At 44.2% G+C, this 21,805-nt stretch overlaps 1 protein-coding gene across 1 annotated transcript in view; it reads left to right on the top strand.

Moving 5' to 3' along the window:
* The first annotated feature begins 343 nt into the window (after window positions 1-343).
* LOC126249550 (uncharacterized) overlaps window positions 344-21,805 on the top strand; it is a 102,412-nt gene continuing 80,950 nt past the window's right edge. The window contains exon 1 of the mRNA XM_049951214.1: window positions 344-408. The gene's annotated coding sequence lies outside the window, so the exon portion shown is untranslated. The remainder of the gene's footprint in view (window positions 409-21,805) is intronic.

The following is a 21,805-nucleotide window of genomic DNA, read 5'->3' as shown; positions in this document are numbered from 1 at the left end:
AATCATGAACATATAATTTCCTACTATGCAGTTTTCCACTTTTACTACCGTGAGACATAAAATTAACATTTATGTAAGATACTGACTCACTTTCTGCGATTAACAACAGGCAGTAATGTGATCATTTCCTAAGCAAAACTCTATAAGCCTCAGTCTTGAGAAATTTTAATTTAAAGTTGGCAACAACACAATAATAAGCAGTTTTACTAGGAAAATTATTTCAGCAATCATCATTAACTTTAACTCACTCTCTTGCCACATTAACTTTAACTTTCTCTTTACTATGTTCAAAGGGGGCATTAATTAGAAAACTGGGTTTTAATGTACTTTCAGTAAGGACACTCGGTAATCACTTAAGTTCAAACGGAGAGGACCCTGAGAGGTGTTATGATGAGGAGAACAGTCAAGGTAGGTACATAAATTCAGATATAAATTACCTTATATTTCAGCACATTAGCACATCCATTAAGCTGATCATTCACTGTACATCATTATAGCATTCCAATGCAATGATTGCGCAATGTGGTGGCATCTGCATGTTGGTAGGTGGAATTGCAGGCAGAATTGCTCGACTGTCATTTCTTGGTGGCGATGATATATACAAATTCCAGAATAGTTCCAGCTATTTATCCATCCATCCGAGGCCTTGGAAAGAAGCAGGAAAAGCCTCTCTCGGAACCAGCACGATATGCATCTTTTACATGGCAGTCCACAGACTCGTTGCTCGTCCCCGACTCGTAGTTAGGGCAGCGAAGTGCCGCCTCCACGTTTTGAACTGCCGCTCCCGCCTTCCTACAGGCGCTAGTCATCTGGCTTTGCTTTCTTTCGATATCCGAAACCCATCAGCTTGCATTACTAAATGTGTATCCTGGCCTCTGTTAAAATTGTTCATATTTATTCAAATATCGGCTGCCTTCTTTATAACAGAATTCCTATATATTGAGGCATAAGATAAGACACTCGTCTTTTCCAACAGTTCAAAACGGTTCAAATGGCTCTGAGCACTATGGGATTGAACATCTGAGGTCATCAGTCCCCTAGAACTTAGAACTACTTAAACCTAACTAACCTAAGGACATCACACACACCCATGCCCAAGGCAGGATTCGATCCTGCGACCGTAGCAGTCCCGCGGTTCCGGACTGCAGCCCCAGAACCGCACGGCCACCGCGGCCGGCTTTCCAACAGTATTTTGCGTCTATTTTCCAGGCAGTAATCAACTGTGGTAGACTTTTCAAGCTCCCTCGGTTTAATATGTCTTTATGTTCAGTACAACACTCCGAAGATCTGCCAATATTTTGACCTACATACACACACCGGACACATGAAGAGCTTCATTAACGGGTCGCAGAATATCTCATATTTTGGGGGCAGGCAAGAACATAGGCCTCAATCCACATCTACGCAGCATACGTACTAAGTTGCTTCTCGTTGCTGTATAGTATGGCAGGAAAGCAACCGGCTTGGCCTCTTCTGCCGATTCGCAAGGCGTCCTTCATCGGCGACAACTGAAAGCTATTCCTGAGGCAAACTGAAACTGCTGTGAGTTGCGCGACTCGCTTTTGAGCACGCGTCATTTCGGTCCTGTGTGATTGGTGTCAGGTGCTGCAATCGAGCCTACACTATTGTTGCAGGTCCTGTACGGGCCTTTCTGGATACAATGTTCGACTGCTGCCCTAGCCAGCACATTCTCCAGAGCTCCCACCAATTGAAAACGTCTGGTCAATGGTGGCCGAGCAACTTGTGTATCGCCGTGCGGTAGCGTTCTCGCTTCCCACGCCCGGGTTCCCGGGTTCGATTCCCGGCGAGGTCAGGGATTTTCTCTGCCTCGTGATGACTGGGTGTTGTGTGATGTCCTTAGGTTAGTTAGGTTTAAGTAGTTCTAAGTTCTAGGGGACTGATGACCATAGATGGTAAGTCCATAGCGCTCAGAGCCAACTTGTGTATCAAGGCCGTTATTACGGCCAGAGGTGGTTGTTCTGGGTACTGATTTCTCAGGATCTATGCACCCAAATTCAGTGAAAATGTAATCACATGTCAGTTCTAGTATAATATATTTGTCCAATGAATACCCGTTGATCATCTGCATTTCTTCTTGGTGTAGCAATTTTAATGGCCAGTAGTGTAGCAGTATGTTTGTTAATGGGAAATCTACGAGAATCCATTGCACTTCGTATTTTATTTATTGAATTCGTTCCACTTAAAACGTGATACATGCCAATGTGAAGAAAATCACAAAGAAGCCCATTTAAATCGAAATGGAAACGGCGTCCTAATATGAGACAATCAGAGAAAACGCTTGGTATCGACCAATACAACAACAGGCAAACGCTAAACCAATAATACTCTCGTTCTTATTGCCTCTCCAGCATTTTCTGCGTTTATTGTGCAACCGAAGTGCAGTCAGGACACACAAAATCTGCATCTTGTACGTCAAACTCCTGTTGTGCAGTCAGGACACACAAAATCTGCATCTTGTACGTCAAACTCCTGTTGTATTTCAAAGTCGTTGTCTCTACGTACATGCCTGTTACATTGGAAGAGTCCCTTTTCTTACAGGCCGCTCGTATCATAATGCATTTTTCCTGCTTTGAAGTTGACCGTTCCTGGTAATGAAAATGAAGGTACTACTTGACGTGGGTTATTTTCCTACCAGATTTCTATTTCTTGGGGATGGTGCGTTTTAAACGGTGTCATTAATTCCACAGAGGAGATTGCATTTTATGCATGGAATGGAGCTATAAACAGATGATGTGGACATGGTTTTCTCTTGCTTTGTCTGTTAAAGAAATGTTATATGATGCCCATCAAATATTAGCAAAACAGGATCACCACCAGATGGCTTCACAAAGTTCACTATATTGTCGAACCGCTTATCAAAAATTTGAGTATGAATCCAGCTACTAAGGTAACAAGGTGAAGTTATCCTATTACGAGATAGCGTCTCCTAATATGAGATACTGCACCTATTAGGCTACTCAAACTATCGTATATGAAGAACAAACCTGTTGCGCTCTAAACATAGCCACATACACTCCTGGAAATGGAAAAAAGAACACATTGACACCGGTGTGTCAGACCCACCATACCTGCTCCGGACACTGCGAGAGGGCTGTACAAGCAATGATCACACGCACGGCACAGCGGACACACCAGGAACCGCGGTGTTGGCCGTCGAATGGCGCTAGCTGCGCAGCATTTGTGCACCGCCGCCGTCAGTGTCAGCCAGTTTGCCGTGGCATACGGAGCTCCATCGCAGTCTGTAACACTGGTAGCATGCCGCGACAGCGTGGACGTGAACCGTATGTGCAGTTGACGGACTTTGAGCGAGGGCGTATAGTGGGCATGCGGGAGGCCGGGTGGACGTACCGCCGAATTGCTCAACACGTGGGGCGTGAGGTCTCCACAGTACATCGATGTTGTCGCCAGTGGTCGGCGGAAGGTGCACGTGCCCGTCGACCTGGGACCGGACCGCAGCGACGCACGGATGCACGCCAAGACCGTAGGATCCTACGCAGTGCCGTAGGGGACCGCACCGCCACTTCCCAGCAAATTAGGGACACTGTTGCTCCTGGGGTATCGGCGAGGACCATTCGCAACCGTCTCCATGAAGCTGGGCTACGGTCCCGCACACCGTTAGGCCGTCTTCCGCTCACGCCCCAACATCGTGCAGCCCGCCTCCAGTGGTGTCGCGACAGGCGTGAATGGAGGGACGAATGGAGACGTGTCGTCTTCAGCGATGAGAGTCGCTTCTGCCTTGGTGCCAATGATGGTCGTATGCGTGTTTGGCGCCGTGCAGGTGTGCGCCACGATCAGGACTGCATACGACCGAGGCACACAGGGCCAACACCCGGCATCATGGTGTGGGGAGCGATCTCCTACACTGGCCGTACACCACTTTTGATCGTCGAGGGGACACTGAATAGTGCACGGTACATCCAAACCGTCATCGAACCCATCGTTCTACCATTCCTAGACCGGCAAGGGAACTTGCTGTTCCAACAGGACAATGCACGTCCGCATGTATCCCGTGCCACCCAACGTGCTCTAGAAGGTGTAAGTCAACTACCCTGGCCAGCAAGATCTCCGGATCTGTCCCCCATTGAGCATGTTTGGGACTGGATGAAGCGTCGTCTCACGCGGTCTGCACGTCCAGCACGAACGCTGGTCCAACTGAGGCGCCAGGTGGAAATGGCATGGCAAGCCGTTCCACAGGACTACATCCAGCATCTCTACGATGGTCTCCATGGGAGAATAGCAGCCTGCATTGCTGCGAAAGGTGGATATACACTGTACTAGTGCCGACATTGTGCATGCTCTGTTGCCTGTGTCTATGTGCCTGTGGTTCTGTCAGTGTGATCATGTGATGTATCTGACCCGAGGAATGTGTCAATAAAGTTTCCCCTTCCTGGGACAATGAATTCACGGTGTTCTTATTTCAATTTCCAGGAGTGTAGTTACACTGCTCGGTTTGCAGTGACCCAACGACTATGTTCTGTGAAGAATGTAATCATACCAATATTGTTGCAACAGCTACTCAACTTCAGATATTAAAGCCCTACAAGCACATACATTAAAAAACTTGAAATTTAAGAGCCTCTACAATCAGGGATTGTGTACAATGTCCAGCTCTGTAAAGTTCTTACTGTCATACCGTATACTCCCGCCGCTGTGTGAACTAAGTTCCAACTGACTCGGGCACTTACTTTTGTCAGACCTAACTGTTCCACATTAGGGAACTCTCCCATAATAGGCACCTTTCCTCTATATTCAAAATTGTTTTCAGCAATAGTAGTGTCTCGTGGGTAAATTAGAAACAATGTCATACCAGAACACAAATACTGTAGTCATTTTCTCAAATTAAATTCTAATTGTAATAAGGCAAAGCGTAACGTATTGCATTACTGTCCCCTGTAGTTTCATACCCGTAGACCACCGAAATCGCTTAAGTTCTATTTTGCCTAAAAATTAGCGAGAAACTGACCATAATTTCTATTGGAGCTTGCCGTTAAACATTTATTATTTCTTACTGGTCTTTTTGCTGCATCTGATTCCTCACTCTGCTTGGTATATCTGTGAATAGTTTTACGCATACAGACAAAACTTCATCTTCGGATTTGGAACTGTATATGCCCGAAACTGAGACTCAGAGTGAATTTTAGTGTTTCAGAATAAAAGGGTAAAAGGACTGTAGTTGATCTTAGAGCTTACATTCCAGTGTATGATTACCAGTTTCGTTCTACCAAAGAACTGAGTACTTACTCGATTGGTTAAAACTTTGGATATGCAAAATGAGTTTTCGCAAATAACATAATGAAAATGGTACATGTGAAACCTGGAAAGGTCTAGTATACACATATCTATACAGACAGGTTTTGTGAACGTTCCAAAATCTTAGCCGTCTCCAGAACGACTAATCCTTGATTGAAGATAGTGGCCCATTTAAAATATGGCGTGGCGATATAATCATGTAGGCCATAACGCCCATCCAGCCAATATGCTATTTTAATCTTGCAGTAGTTTCACAGATATTCCAGTGCTTTTTCCCGAAAATAGCGTTAATAATTAATTTAAAAAGTCGTTTTCATATTCGCACGTTGTGAGTGCCCTCTGCTTGATATTAACATCAATATACCTTCAGCCAGCATCACTGCATGAATGAGATAGTGCGGATGACTCTAATCACTTTCATTCCCAAATTGAGACACTGCTGGAGATTTCTATAGTACGTAATGCACATCTGTTTACCCCAAAGTGTCATCACCAGGTTGGGGATGGAACTTTTGTCTGTAACTAGACCTCTGGAACAGTGTATCATTGTGTATGTCATGCAAACTATTAGGATAGGCTAGGTCTGCCTCCAGGACAGATGCTGCACCAGATTTCGCTGCCATATCGGTGAATTTATCTAATCCTAACGACAAACTGCCTATTGGCTTCTGTCTCGGGTTCTTCGGCCGACGTTCATCTAATGATTTTTCTGACGTTTCGCCAGCACGAGTGGCTGGCATTGTCAAAGCTTCACCCTCCATTGCCGGTGGTGAACTGGCAATGGAGGGTGAAGCTTTGACAATGCCAGCCACTCGTGCTGGCGAAACGTCAGAAAAAGCATTAAATGAACGTCGGCCGAAGAACCTGAGACAGAAGAGAATAGGCAGTTTGTCAACAAGTGGCCACGAAAGCCTTAACAATTTTGTAATCCTAACGAATTCCCTATTGGGCAGGCACCGGAACCCTCCAAAAGGCAGAGATTGTTGCATGGCAAGCCCATATAAGTTATTAACATCCTGGTACTTTGTGTGACTCACTTCATCAGATGCCTAGAAATGCTCACCAAATCGCAAGTTATTTGCCACGGCGTGCCTATGGACACACTGTAGAACTTCCCAGAAAATTCCACGTTCGAAAAAGAACAATATGTCGACAACAGTCAGTTTTTCGATGTTGAAACGTGTCGTTTTCGACACTGCATCCCATGGCACAGTACAGTAGATGCAGGATCGAGCTTGTATATGGTCATGCATACATTATCTAGAAAATATCTGTAAGCATGCGTACATCCTTGTCCACATATAGCTTTGCATACTCCCCTCAATTAGAGATACTGAACTCCTGCCAAGATACTTTGCATTCGTAAAGGCACTGCCTGTATACTTTTTGGCGAATGTGGCTATGTCATGCAGTGTCGTTTTGTTGAGTCTCTCCATTGAATCCAGATATTCGTATGGGAAGAAGACCTCTTGCTCATTATGAGCTGAAACTTTGCATCTTCTGGATGTGCAGCTGTCTTGAGGTGTATGTTCTCTTGGTGCATTGTCTCAGCACGTTTCTGAAGTGAATATGTCTGTGTCATGCACTGTTGATGACAGTGCTGCTAAAGCAGAGCTACTGCGCACAGCCTTCCGAAATTTCTTCACCACAGAATCAATTCGAATCAAGAACAGCTTCTAACATGAGTAACTTAGAAGAAAAAATTTCCTCGGACTAGTGAAGCAACTTAAATCACTTAATAGAAACAAGTCTTCCGGCCCAGACCGTATACCAATTAGGTTTCTCTCAGAGTATGCTGATGCAATAGCTCCATACTTTAAAACCATATACAATTGCTCACTCGACGATAGATACGTACCCAAAGACTGGAAATTTGCACAGGTCACATCAATATTCAAGAAAGGTAGTAGGAGTAATACACTACATTACAGACCCATATCATTAAGGTCGATGTGCGGCAGGATTTAGGAACATATATTGTGTTCAAATATTATGAATTACTTCGAAGAGAACGGTCTATTGACACACAGTCAATATGGATTCGGAAAACATCGTTCTTGTGAAACGCAACAATCTTTACTCGCACGAATTTTTGACTGCTGTTGACAAGTTATTTCAAATTGATTCCGTGTTTCTAGATTTCCGGATGGATTTTGATACTGTAACTTACAAGCGGCTTTTAGTCAAACTGCGTGCATATGGAATATTGTCTCAGTTATGTAACTGGATTCGTAATTTCCTTTCAGAGAGTTCACAATTCCTAGTAATTGACGGAAAGTCATCGAGTAAAACAGAAGTGATTTCTGGCGTTTCCCAACGTAGTGTTATAGGATCTTTGCTGTTTGTTATCTATCTAAAGAGTTTAGGAGACAATCAGAGCAGCCGACTTAGGTTGTTTACAGATGATGCTGTCGGTTATCATCTAGTAATGTCATCAGAAGGTCAAAACAAATTGCAAAAAGACTTCAAAAAGATACCTATATGGTGTGAAAATTGGAAATTGATCCTAAATAATGAAAAGCGTGTGGTCATCCACATGACTGCTAAAAGGAATCCGTTAAACTTCGGTTACACGAATAATTAGTCAAATCTAAAGACTGTAAATTAAGCTAAATATCTAGGAATTGAATTTACGAATAAATGAAATTGGGAAGAATACGTAGAAAATATTGTGGGAAAGGCGAAACAAAGACTGCGTTTTATTGGCAGAACACTAGTTAGAGGACGCAACAGATCTACTAAAGAGAGCACCTACATTATGCTTGTCCGTCATCTTTTGGAGTACTGCTGCGCGGTGTGGGATCCTTAACAGATAGGATTATCGGAGTACATCGAGAAAGTTCAAAGAAGAGCAGCATATTTTGTATTATCGAGAAATAAGGAAGAAAGCGTCAGGCATGATACAGGATTTGCGGTGGACATCATTAAAACAAAGGTGTTCTTCGTTGCGGAGAAACCTTCCCTCCAAGTTTCAATCACCATCTTTCTCCTCCGAATACAAAAATAGTTTGTTGATGCAGACTACATAGGGAAAAACGATAATCATAATGAAATAAAGGGAATCAAAGCCCCCGCGAAAAGATCTACACTACTCGCCATTAAAATTGCTACACCAAGAAGAAATGCAGATGATAAACGGGTATTCATTGGACAAATATATTACACTAGAACTGACATGTGATTACACTAACATTCAATTTGGGCGCATAGATCCGGAGAAATCAGTACCAAGAACAACCACCTCTGGCCGAAATAACAGCCTTGATACGCCCGGGCATTCAGTCAAACAGAGCTTGGATGGCGTACACAGGTACAGCTGCCCATGCAGCTTCAAAACGATACCACAGTTCATCAAGAGTACTGACTGGCGTATTGTGACGAGCCAGTTGCTCGGCCACCATTGACCAGACGATTTCAATTGGTGAGAGATCTGGAGAATGTGCTAGCCAGGGCAGCAGTCGAACATTTCCCTTATCCAAAAAGGCCCGTACAGGACCTGCAACAAGCGGTCGTGCATTATCCTGCTGAAATGTAGGGTTTCGCAGGAATCGAATGAAGGGTAGAGCCACGGGACGTAACACATCTGAAGTGGCGTCAAAGTGCCGTCAATGCGAACAAGAGGTGACCGAGACGTGTAACCAATGGCACCCCATAAAATCACGCCAGGTGATACGCCAATATGACGATGACGAATACAGGCTTCCAATGTACGTTCACCGCGATGTCGTCAAACATGGATGCTACCACCATGATGCTGTAAACAGAACCTGAATTGATCCGAAAAAATGACGTTTTGCCATTCGTGCACCCAGGTTCGTCGTTGAGTACACCATCGCAGGTGCTCCTGTCTGTGATGCAGCGTCAAGGGTAACCGCAGCCATGGTCTCCGAGCAGATAGTCCATGCTGCTGCAAACTTCGTCGAACTGTTCGTTAAGATGATTGTTGTCTTGCAAACGTCCCCATATGTTGACTCAGGGATCGATACGTGGCTGCACGATCCGTTACCGCCATGCGGATAAGATGCCTATCATCGCGACTGCTAGTGATACGAGGCCGTTGGGATCCAGTACGGCGTTCCGTATTACCCTCCTGAACCCACCGATTTCATATTCTGCTAACAGTTATTGGATATTGACCAACGCGAGCAGCAATGTCACGATACGATAAACCGCAATCGTGATAGGCTACAATCCGCCCTTTATCAAAGTTGGAAACGTGATGGTACGCATTTCTCCTCCTTACACGAGGCGTCACAACAACGTTTCACCAGGCAACGCCGGTCAACTGCTGTTTGTGTATGAGAAATCGGTTGGAAACTTTCCTCATGTCAGTACGTTGTAGGTGTCGCCACCGGCGTCAACCTTGTGTGAATGCTCTGAAAAGCTAATCATTTGCATACCGCAACATCTTCTTCCTGTTGGTTAAATTTCGCGTCTGTAGCACGTCATCTTCGTCGTGTAGCAATTTTAATGAGCAGTAGTGTATTCACTTCTTGCAGGAGGCGCTCCTGGCGCAGTGCGGCCTAGTTCCGTGCACCACTGGTCGACGTATCCTAACCGCCTTCTCTGGTCTTGTGTCCCGCATCTTCGTTCGGGCGCTTGTGGTTCCACCAGAACAGTTTCTATGGGGCAGCATGCGGGGAGCGTGTCGTTCATGAGTCCATGCTCAGTACTGAAAGACTTGTGTCTGACACTGACCGACCCAGGTGTGGCGTTGACGGTCCTGGTGAACGCATCGCCGAAGGGGTTAAGGTGCACTATTATTGCCACAAACCTGTCTCTAGGCAGACCCAGAATTCGTTCTAGGAAGAAGAAAAAACGATACTGATAAGTCTCTTGTGCGTGTAATGATTTTGAAAACAAGGACTACAAATGGTTCAAATGGCTCTGAGCACTATGGGACTTAACTGCTTAGGTCATCAGTCCTCTAGAACGTAGGTCTACGTAAACCTAACTAACCTAAGGACATCACACACATCCATGCCCGAGGCAGGATTCGAACCTGCGACCGTAGCGGTCGCGCGATTCCAGACTGTAGCGCCTAGAACCGCTCGGCCACTCCGGCCGGCCAAGGACCACATGCGGTAATTTCTGGTACTTATGTAGAAATGTGTCTGGACATAAATATGGATCTCACATTATCGTCTGTTGGCGTGTTGATTCTTAGCAGTACATCTAGATCCACATCCTCCTCCATCGCTGCGACTAGAAATTGCAAAACTGCCCCTAAACATCGTACTAAAGTGTAAAATTATTGTAGGAGAGAAATGAATTATTTATATATCTGCACGTCTATGATAGACGTGCAGAGGTCCACCCCTGTAAGCTCATTGTCTGGGATGAGTCAATCTGCTCGATCACCGCAGCTGTGGTTCATTGTTATTGATTGTGCCTAGAAACAGAAGGGCTCATAAGCAATCCATGCAGGCGTAAATAACAATAACAACTGAAGAAAAACAGGAAGATTGATAATGTGGTGGGGAAAGCTAACCAAAAACTACAATTCATTGGTAGAACGCTTAGAAAATGCAACAGGCTTACGAAAGAGACTGCTTACACTATAGTTGTCCCCCTTATTCTCCAGTTTTGCTGTGTGGTGTGGTATCAGATTTGTTAAAAGTGCAGGAAGTACACTGCTGGCCACCGTAAATGCAACACCCTGAAGGAAGCATCCGAATCAAGTGAAATTTACACCATGGGTTTGCAGCGATGAGATATGCAACTGATTAGAATTTCAGCGCAGACGCACATCACGCGCGCCTGTGGCGCCACCTCATAGCGCCATTTAAGGCTTGTCGATTTCGACGATTGTACGTTCGGCACGTGTGTTTACCTTGTGGTTGTTTCACAAGACGATCAGTTATGCCTCGTAGAAAACAGTGAACATCGTTTCATCAAGTATCCGAGTTCGACAAAGGAAGGATAGTGGCTTACCGAGATTGTGGATTATCATACAGAGAAATCGCTAGTCGTGTTGGACGAAACCAAACAACTGTAATGCGGATATGTGACCGTTGGATGCAGGAGGGTACGACGGACCGACGTGGTCGATCGCATTCACCTCGGTGCACCACTGCACGAGCTGATAGGCAAATTGTGCGCATGGCAGTGACGGATCGCTCAGTGACTTCCCGAACCATAGCACAGCACATTGCGTCTGTGACGCATCATCCAGTGTCTGCGCGTACCATTCGACGCCGGTTACAGCAGAGTGGTCTGTCCGCAAGACGTCCATTGCTTCGTCTACCATTGACGCAGAACCACAGACGTCTCCGTCGCCAATGGTGTGATGACAGACGGATGTGGACGGCAGAATGGAATGACGTTGTCTTTACTGACTACGCACGCTTCTGTCTGCAGCACCACGATGGTCGGATTCGAGTGTGGAGACACCGTGGAGAGAGGATGCTGGACAGCTGCATTATGCACCGCCACACTGGTCTTGCACCGGGTATTATGTTATGGGGCGGTATTGGATATTACTCTCGCACGCCTCTAGTACGCATTGCTGGTACTTTAAATAGCCGGCGCTACATATCCGAGGTGCTGGAGCCAGTTGTCCTTCCTTACGTTCAGGGCTCGGCCACAGCCATATTTCAACAGGATAATGCGCGACCACACGTGGCACGCATTGTCCAAAGGTTCTTCGTCAATAACCAGATTGAAGTGCTTCCCTGGCCGGCTCGCTCTCCGGATCTTTCGACGATAGAAAACATGTGGTCCATGGTTGCTCATCGAGTGACCCAAATTACATTCCCAGCTGCCACACCAGATGATCTTTGGCAACGTGTGGAAGCTGCTTGGGCTGCTGTACCCCAGGAACACATCCAACGTCTCTTTGACTCAATGCCGAGACGTGTGGCAGCGGGGATCTCCAACAATGGCGGCTACTCTGGCTACTGATTCTGGCAGGAACCACATGTCACAGACGTCTGTAAACGTAATCATTTGATACTTGGTCAACATGTTATCTACAAAATAAATTTTGTTGTGCTACCTCTTGTCTTTCTTGGTGTTGCATTTACGGTGGCCAGCAGTGTATTAAGTGTTTACTGTGTCGCAGCATCGTGTATCGAAGATTACGGTACTTTCGACGGAGTGTTGTGGGACAAAGTTTTCCATTCAACAGTTGCACATTGGACAGAATGTGGTAGACTGTGTCTTTGTTTTATCATTCCTAAATGCAAGTTGTCTATTGCAGCATAGTGCCATCTGTTTATCCGTACGTACTTGAGTTTTCTAACGAGTCCCAAAGTATTCGTTTCGTTACCGTTTTGTTTTTAATATGGACTCGAAGATGTTTTGGGGTTACTGCGAGTGGACGCAAAGCGTTCTGTCCCATACTGTTTCCGCATCTGCTGCACCTATTTGGCACCACCTACGATTTAAAGGACTTTACCTTTTTTAGATACCTGAGTCGAAACAATGGGATGGGAATGTTGAGTCACTGTCCCTGCCTAAAAAACCTAAAAATATGTAGGTAGAGTTATCCACAGAAATAATCGGAACCCCGCTTAAGAACCGTTAGACCAAGATTTCAAACATCACATCTAGAAATGTGCTTGTGACATGCAACAGCTGTGGTACCCACCTTTATCCACGCTCATGTGTAAGTAAGACCATGCATACAAAGTTACAATCTAATAATCAAAACCACCTAGATCCTCCTGGGCAACAGTTCAGTTCAATCACGAGCCGCGTCGATGAGACTCTGTACCATTACTCGCAAAGAAACTACTTCAGCTCTCTGGAGCAGTAATGGACCGATAATTATGTTTCCCAAACAAAAGACAATAGCTTAACAATATTTAGATGTGGCTGCTGTGCATCCCCGGAAAGAGGCGAGTAATTTTTGCCAGGTGAGTGATTTTCATCTTGCAAGATGTAATCCCTCCAAGCACAAAGCCCCCAACACTGAATAAATGTATTCATTTGAGATAATTTCATTGATCATAAAAACATAATTTTTACATTGTTCTCGTAGTGTTCAGTTAAAATATAGCTATGAACAACTAATCATTTAAAAAATCTTCACCATGTTTGGTAGTTCTAAGAAAATGATCTGAACTGTATTCTTCTCGTGGAGTTTTCCTCATGTAAACACGTCCTGAGTTAGAGATCAATACAACACGAGAGCACAGTAGAGGTTCTCATTGATCGACGATTCAGATTTTATACTCATTTCACCAATGAATCATCTCCATTAGACGTACGGTACCTATTCCACAAATGGTTTGGTGATTGTGAATCTATGCGTTCGTTGCACCTGTGTTCTGGTAGATGTATATTAAGTTCAGCAATTACTTTCTTAGCAGTGTTGCTTATTATTTTCATGGGAGATAACAATTCCCTTTAAAGTATCTTTCTCCGCCAGTAAGTATAATTTTCCAGCTAGTATTTTGTTTACTATAAGCTATGTGAATTTTCTCTAAAAGCTCTGTAGGCCTGTACTGTCTGGAGGTAGACACAATAGATATATTTACCCATAGGAGATTTTCTAGCGTAGTCATGCACGAACAAACTATGTACACAAAACAGTTATCCCCTGTTGGAAGTCTGCATCCTCACGTCACATCATCGCAACAGCATAACATTCACAGACATATTGATGGCAAATGCATGTTATAATAACGTGAAAAGAAAAGTCAACATCACCGTTTTTACAAGTAAGTCAGAAAACAGCCTTCTATAGCTGGGTGCTTAAGTTGTGTTGCCTATCCGACGTAATTAACAAATATTTTGAGTTTGTCCTTAACATATGCTGCCAAATCTCCTTCAAGCCAGAAGCACATTTCTGTGCAGGATTTCTGACTAACCTAAACCTAAAACTAAACCTAATCCCAACCCAACCCAGATGCATCAACAAACATATTGAGTTTATTATTGACACATACTGTACTTTGATAAGTCCTTCTTGTCAGAGACACATTTCCATCCAGGCTATCTAGGATGCAGTATAGAGACAAAAATCACCAAAATTTAAAATAAAAAAATTCTTTAAATGCCATACTGCGGTCCCTCTAGTCCTAAAAGGCTTGGAAGCAATTATTTCGTATATGCTTATTTAGCTGAAGTTTTCAGTTGACAACTGATACGAATTATTTTAACATTCACCCTGCGAGGTGCCGGGGCTAGTAGTGTATTTATCACTAAATTCTACTAGAATCCACATGTGTAAATCATGCTCTAAGCCCCCCCTATTCTAACTCCGACTTTTGCTGTTGCACAAGGATAAAACAAATACGCGAACTGACTCTAATCAACCCTGCTAGTGGAGTAGAAGAGAGTTTGGCACCTGCAATAATTTAATTTGATAAATAAGTTAAATAAACAAAGGTTTCATTAGCATAGTGAGGAATGATAGGGTTGCTCTATTGATTAACAGAAAGAAAGTTCTGTCCAAAATAACAATATGATTTATTAAGATTAAACGCAGAATAGTAAAAGAGACACAGGAAATATAAAACATCAAATTGGCTAAAATTGGAGATTCATACAAACACAGTAAAGGTGAAGTTGTCCCTAACTTAGATCGTGAGGTTTAAGACGAAGTGGTATGTGGAGCCAATTCCTTTCCACTCAAATCTCAAGAGAGACACACAGCTAACCCAATAGTAATTGCTGCTACTCGAAACTGAACAAAGTTAGAAAAGGATGAACAGGCGCGCTCTGCTGAGCTCTGATTATCACCTAGGAAAATCCCTATCTGCCGGTGCTGCGGACGTACATTACCAACAGTCTTCTTATCTCCCAGAACACGATCTGGCGTACCGCAGGCGAGGGCTGATTGCTCCGACGTCCTCGACCGAAAGGCGACTGCCGACTACCCAGAGCACCCGTACAGGCCGAACACCGAACATTCCCGCCCCCACGACAGTGGCCGTGGTTACGTTCCAATCAGCAACTCGAAAACCGGCGGAAATTCCACTCCATTGCCGGAGCACTACCTTTCCACCAATGGAGATACTTGGCGCCAATTTCTGTGCTGATTTTGCAGAAAGTGCAGGAATTTTCCCGCCGCAACTGCGTGGGTACACAAGTCATTCCCACGCCTCGCTGGTAGCCCGCCAGAAAGTGTTTTCGCAAAGTTTCTCTGAAGTAACGGAACCTCTAGCCCAGCCGCTACTTCACACCCCAGCGGGCGTGTCTCTTGACAATGTCGGCGTCTGAAAAGCATTCACTCGACTGCCTCACACACGTCGGCTTAACTCTCTCCCGTTCCACAGAGCCCGCCTGTCACCGGCCCACCCGGGTGACGAGAGACGCTGCGTGGGAAGTACGCGTGTGAAGGAACAACGGAACCTCCACCGCATGCAACTAGAGAGGAGAATCGTAAGATAGAAATATGAGAGGGGGCTCATGCCACCTCTCATTGCCCCTACGCCATTTTAGATTGTAATTGGTGAGCGGTTGGCTCACTTAGGAGCAAGGTAGTGAGTCAATCGCCCAAGAACAATCTTACAAAGTGACTCCACATACCGCACTCTATAAAAAAGATCATTGCAACTGAAAAATGCAACTCATAGAGGGAGGATTATTTATGATGTAGCCAACTTCACCTTCTTAATATGGAACACTAACACTCACATCACACATCCATACCCAGGGAGCCCCTTCCAAACACCGATTCACGCAGACATTCACGCTCTAAACATGGCCCGGGCATCTGAGCCAAATATGGAGCAGTTTATTCTTTACAATCAGAGTTGGAGTGCTCCGCAATTAAATGCCCAAGATGTTACAACAATTTTAATCATTAAACTAACCTGACCTCACTCACACATGATGATATTTAAGTTAACAATCTCTTTGTGAGTTTTCAGACTCTAGTTACAACCTCCGATTCATTCTGTCTCCCTGCAGCAAGAATAACCTTTACAAAATGTTCCCTGAACTGATGGTCCATTCACAATGACAGTGGTGGTATCTGCTTCAGTTTATGGGGACTTCAGGCACACTGTTAGCATACACACAACAATAAACACAAAATACAAAAAAAACATGATGTGGAGAACAATACAGTAATCTGTAATAAGAATTACAGTGTAAAACACAAACGCATACAAGGTATAACATACATTACAGAAACAACATAAGAGAAAGAAATTTAAGAAAAACAAAAAAAACAAGGTTCATGGGGCATCAAATTGTGCGTGCACATTGCACAAAGTTCACGACTGTGCTGAGAATGAGGCACTAAATCACATTGTTAGAAATATCCGTGGCACTTCACTGATTCCACTGTACTGACATCACATAAGGCTAAACGTCGGTTGTAGTTGCTACGTTGTGGCAACAGCAATAGGGAGTTCTGGAGTGTCTGCAGTACGCTGTTGAGATTGTAGTCAGACCCACGCATATGATCACGGCCGTATGGTAGGAAGACACAGTGATAGGCTCTCCTCACGTCGATTAATTGTCTCTGAGGTCTACTCGTTGGGATACATCACTAGTCTAGGTCTCTTCTCTCGCTGGACAGAACTTTATGTTTCCCAATATTGCAGTTCGACGAGGGATGATGGCACGTGGAGTGACTCCACAAGTGTGTGAGGTCATCCATACAGGATCGAACTAGGAGCGACTATTGTTAAAAACTGCTCTCTAATAGAGAGGAGAAGTAAGACATGAGACCATACATTTGTTAGTGTGGCACGATACTGCTTTGTGTATGCAGATCGGCCAATTCTAGTGAGTTGTAAAAACCCAAACAGGTGAGTATAGAGCGTCCCTTTCTGTCCTGAGGCACATGAGGCGCAGGTTCTGACACGATATGTGATGTTCTTCGTGTACTCACGACAACGTGGTCTGCCGCAGGGAATCCCTCCAAGCGGCTGCCGCGTCCGGAGAGCTAGCAGGCTGTCGCGTGTCAGGGTCAACGGCCAGCCCCACTTTCGCTTGTGGCGGGGCGAGGGTCCCGTGTAATCCCTCAGGTAGGCAGCCGGGTGACTGTCAGCGTGTAGGACGGGACGCTCGCCCTCTAGCAGGTAGCGGAAGACCTCTTGTTTTTGCGCTGGCTGGCCTCTGCATTGCCACGTTCCTCGTCATCTGTACAATTCTTACAAAAGTCTTATGCCTAACTTTTTCCCATGACCTTCTATGTTATAATAAATTTACATAATGAAACATTGATGGTCTGTCATTTCAGACACTCTTATTTTACTTTTATAGTTGTTAATCTATGGCAATCATTATAACATCTAATCTAGACATGGAAATAATTTATTTTGATATATGTGTAGAGACCGATCTCAGTATGTACATGGTGTGTGATAACTGATGCTTTGTAATGGATGAACAACTAAATGTGCGGGCCCGCACTAATATTACTATTAATTATATAGATCGACAGTAGACATGCTTCAAGAATTAACTACCATATCCCAACGATCTACATTCTACGTCTTTTAATTAAATTATGTTGTTATGCAGGTCTAAGTTTTACTGTGCTATAAAGAACATGCAACTACGCTACTTTCGCTCGCCCGTCGTCCCTCCATCTCGGGTCTGTGGTTTGGTGACCTGAAAAATAGCAACTCAACAGGCGCGCGCCACACTTGTGGTAGAAAACCCCCACAATATTAATCTAGTTATTGTTAAATCCTACAGTTTAACTTATCCTAGTATCGTACTTTCCCTTTTATTTATTTATTTATTTATTTTATTTTATTTATTTATTTATTTATTTATTTATTTATTTATTTATTTATTTACCTTATACAATACCCTTACATAGTTCCTGTTACGCTGAGATGTCTTGCTGCTCGCCGCTATTGACGACAGTGATGTGCGCGCCGTACGACATGACCTCCGAGTTTTCATTACGCCTCACTGAAACTCCAGAGACTGGGTTAGCCATGGCTATACACGACAATAAATTTATAGTTGCAACTTCCTTCTCTATGTGAAGCGGTTTTCGCGATCGAAGTACACCTTTCCAGAAGCAATGTAATATGACCAAGCCAGGACTGGTTCCTGTGGAGGATTCAGACACCCAACACACGCCAGCTACACAGTATGTCACGAATATCCAAGTACAATTCCTTGGTGATTCATCTGTGACAAAAACGAGCAGCACGCTAAATCCCCAACCAGCACATTAGCATGGTAGGCTTTTATGCCCTCATTTCTCTCGTCTAGGGCACCATTAGAGTCAAATGCTCACAGGTTCACCCCGACTTGCAAGACAACGATACCGGCGCAGCTCTGCAAAAACTATACTGCCCATATTCACCCTCGAAATCGCGCAATATACCACAATCGTGCAGTGCACTGACGCGTGCCTGCAAGCATTGGTATGAACGTCTCACGAACTGGTTGTGGCCGCTATGGAGCGTATCACGACCTCTCAGAACGCTTCTAAGAGCACGTTCTTGTATGCGCCCGTTTGTGCGACGTCTCATCACTCATCCTTATCCCTTAACATGGACACCAGATAGGAAAGGACAAAAACATTGCTCATGAAAAGGTAGTGTCTCCTACTCCATCGACATTGGAGATCGCAAACATAAACAAAAAGAGGATAGCACCAGTAAATTCTTATGCAAGACAACGCAGCGTGTTAATACTTTAGCAATCTTAATCTATTAATGTAACGATTATTGTTCCCCGAAAAAAGGTTCATATCTTTGCCTATTCTACTATGTACATTTCTTACACTACTACTATTCTACGAACTCCTTTATGTGAGAGAAGTGGTGGAGTCCTATGGACTAGCGTCAATCCCTTCTTAGACTCCCCCTCCTCTGACGTGCATTAGGATTTGGAGGTCTAATTTCAATCTCCTGGTTCTCCTGTTGTCCTTGATTTCGCTCCCTCCAATTACGGTCGCTTTGCCGTTCGTCATTCCTCCTGTCCCAGATTGCTTGTCTGGATTGACCCTGTTCCCTGACGTTCTGGTTTCCGTGTCTCTGGTTTCCATAACCTTGAATAGCGTAACCTTGATCTCGGTAACCCTGGTTTCCTAACTGACCAGTGCGATTATGCGATCTGTTGTCGTCTTCCCTTGCTGGCCCGTGGTATTTGTTATTTTGCGCCTTCTTCCTGTCCTTTGCGTCTTGTTTATCGAAGACTACTTCGAGTTCGCGCAGTAGACTCTTGAATGCATCTATGTCAGATCCACACTTCCCGACAAGTGTCTGTTGATACCTAACTGGCAATTTCGAAAAGCAAAATTTAATAATTTCTCCGTTGCTGTATGGACTATCTAAAAACTGATTCTTCTTGAGTAAATCATCAAAAAATTTGGTTGCGCTCTTATGCCCGGACACTTCCAGTTCAGGACAAAATATTATTTCCTCTTTAATCCTGTCTTGCGTTTCCTTTGACCAGTAGGTCCGCAGGAATGCACCAACAAATTCCTGATAAGTCCGACACGTCGCTGCCACGCCCCGCATCTTTTCCGCGGCTTGGCCTTCGATGTGTCCACACATGAATTCTAATTTGGCCTGGGTTGGCCATGACGACGGTAATGAATTAGTAAATTGCATCACCCAGCTCTTCGGATGCATCGACCCTCCATTATCTTTGAACTTCTGGAATTTGAGTATCGACAGGAAGTGATTGTGATCAAAATTCTGTCCGATCCTCGCACTGGTGTTGTCAGACGTTTCCGATACTTGCACGTCTGCGGAGTGTCCTGATCTATCTTGCTGATAACTGTGATGTGTTACGTCTGTATCACAGTGGAAGTGGCATTCAGCATTCACTCTTCTAAGTGGGCTGCAATTATTGGAGCTATTACTCGCTGTTTCTGCGTGTGCATTGTTTGTTCCGCACGCTGTCACTGGGCTAGAGCACGGCGGGCTTTTCCTCGGAGACACAATCCTGTGTGCTCCATCATTGGTATCCGAACGCGCAGTGCTCGTGTGCCCATTTCGCTCTAGTTTTGCTATCCGACTCTCTACTTCTTTCATTCGTTTCGTGATGTTCGTAACCGCAATATTACCTTGAGTCTTTAAGGCCGCTAGGGATTTCGAGTGGACTTGTGTCGCACGTCGCAAGCGCCCTGCGAGTTTAAGAGTTACTCTTGCGATTTTCATTGCCCCTGTTGCTGCAGTTTTGGCTAGGCCTGCTACTTTTTGTGCTACCATTGACATTTGTTTTGCTTCTCCACATTCTTTCTTTATTGTTAATAATTCCCCACGAATTGCCCCTATATGCGAGATTATTGCCTCAGTGTCCCTCTTACGCTGTTCGTCAGCTTCTTCCTTCTCCTTCTTACGTTGTTTCTCCTCTTCTTCCTTCTCCTTCTTACGCTGTTCGTCAGCTTCTTCTTTCATTGATCGTAGGAAGCTCAGTATTGGGTTTACGTCATCTTCTTGATCCTCTTCAAACATGGGCGATGTAACTCTGGACACCTGGGCGCTAGAGCTCTGACGTGACCGAGCTGGCCTCTGTCTGCACTCGTTCGTTTGACTATAAACTTCTGCTACCGTCTCGACCTGTGTGCCTGTCTCTGTTTCATCCTCTACTTCACTATCATAATCACGGCCGCAACGCTGCTCTGAGATCGCGTCCAAATCACCTTCCTCATCAATGCCCCTGGCGTCCTGTCCTGCTAAAAATGTGCCCATCTCATCTCCGAACCTATTCCCGTCAGTAAACTGCCCCTTATCCATTATGCTATCCTCTTTTGTTTTAGCTTCGCCCGATAATAGTCGTGCCTTACTTCTCGTTATCATTCATAAAAACAAATTCATCTAAAATGCACAATAAAATTAATCTACTCCATATATTTTTTTACACATAAACATAAAATTTCAACAACGCTGTTCCAACGCTGTAATCACAAACACAATTTGATGTGGTACAGAAACCGCACACAAATCCGACAAAGTGCGATGCGGTACAGACACCACATCAGCGAAACACAAAAAAAACAATGAACAAAAAATATATACACTGAAAACAAATACTGTAGTCATGCGCCGCTACTTAAAACTAAACGCGGAACTACCAAAAAAAACTTGGGTATTAATCATTAAAAAAAATAGAGAGAAAAAAAATTGAATGTTCCTACTAAGAATCCTGTTTGTTTATCAGAGATTCACAGGAAAGATCCGAGGCCAAGGGTCGCCATATTATGCGAGGTGCCGGGGCTAGTAGTGTATTTATCACTAAATTCTACTAGAATCCACATGTGTAAATCATGCTCTAAGCCCCCCCTATTCTAACTCCGACTTTTGCTGTTGCACAAGGATAAAACAAATACGCGAACTGACTCTAATCAACCCTGCTAGTGGAGTAGAAGAGAGTTTGGCACCTGCAATAATTTAATTTGATAAATAAGTTAAATAAACAAAGGTTTCATTAGCATAGTGAGGAATGATAGGGTTGCTCTATTGATTAACAGAAAGAAAGTTCTGTCCAAAATAACAATATGATTTATTAAGATTAAACGCAGAATAGTAAAAGAGACACAGGAAATATAAAACATCAAATTGGCTAAAATTGGAGATTCATACAAACACAGTAAAGGTGAAGTTGTCCCTAACTTAGATCGTGAGGTTTAAGACGAAGTGGTATGTGGAGCCAA

This window comes from Schistocerca nitens, chromosome 3, assembly GCF_023898315.1.
Source record: "Schistocerca nitens isolate TAMUIC-IGC-003100 chromosome 3, iqSchNite1.1, whole genome shotgun sequence".
Classification (NCBI taxonomy): Eukaryota; Metazoa; Arthropoda; class Insecta; order Orthoptera; family Acrididae; genus Schistocerca; species Schistocerca nitens.
Note: the sequence above shows the minus strand (reverse complement) of the source record. Positions and strands in the feature narration are given on the sequence as shown.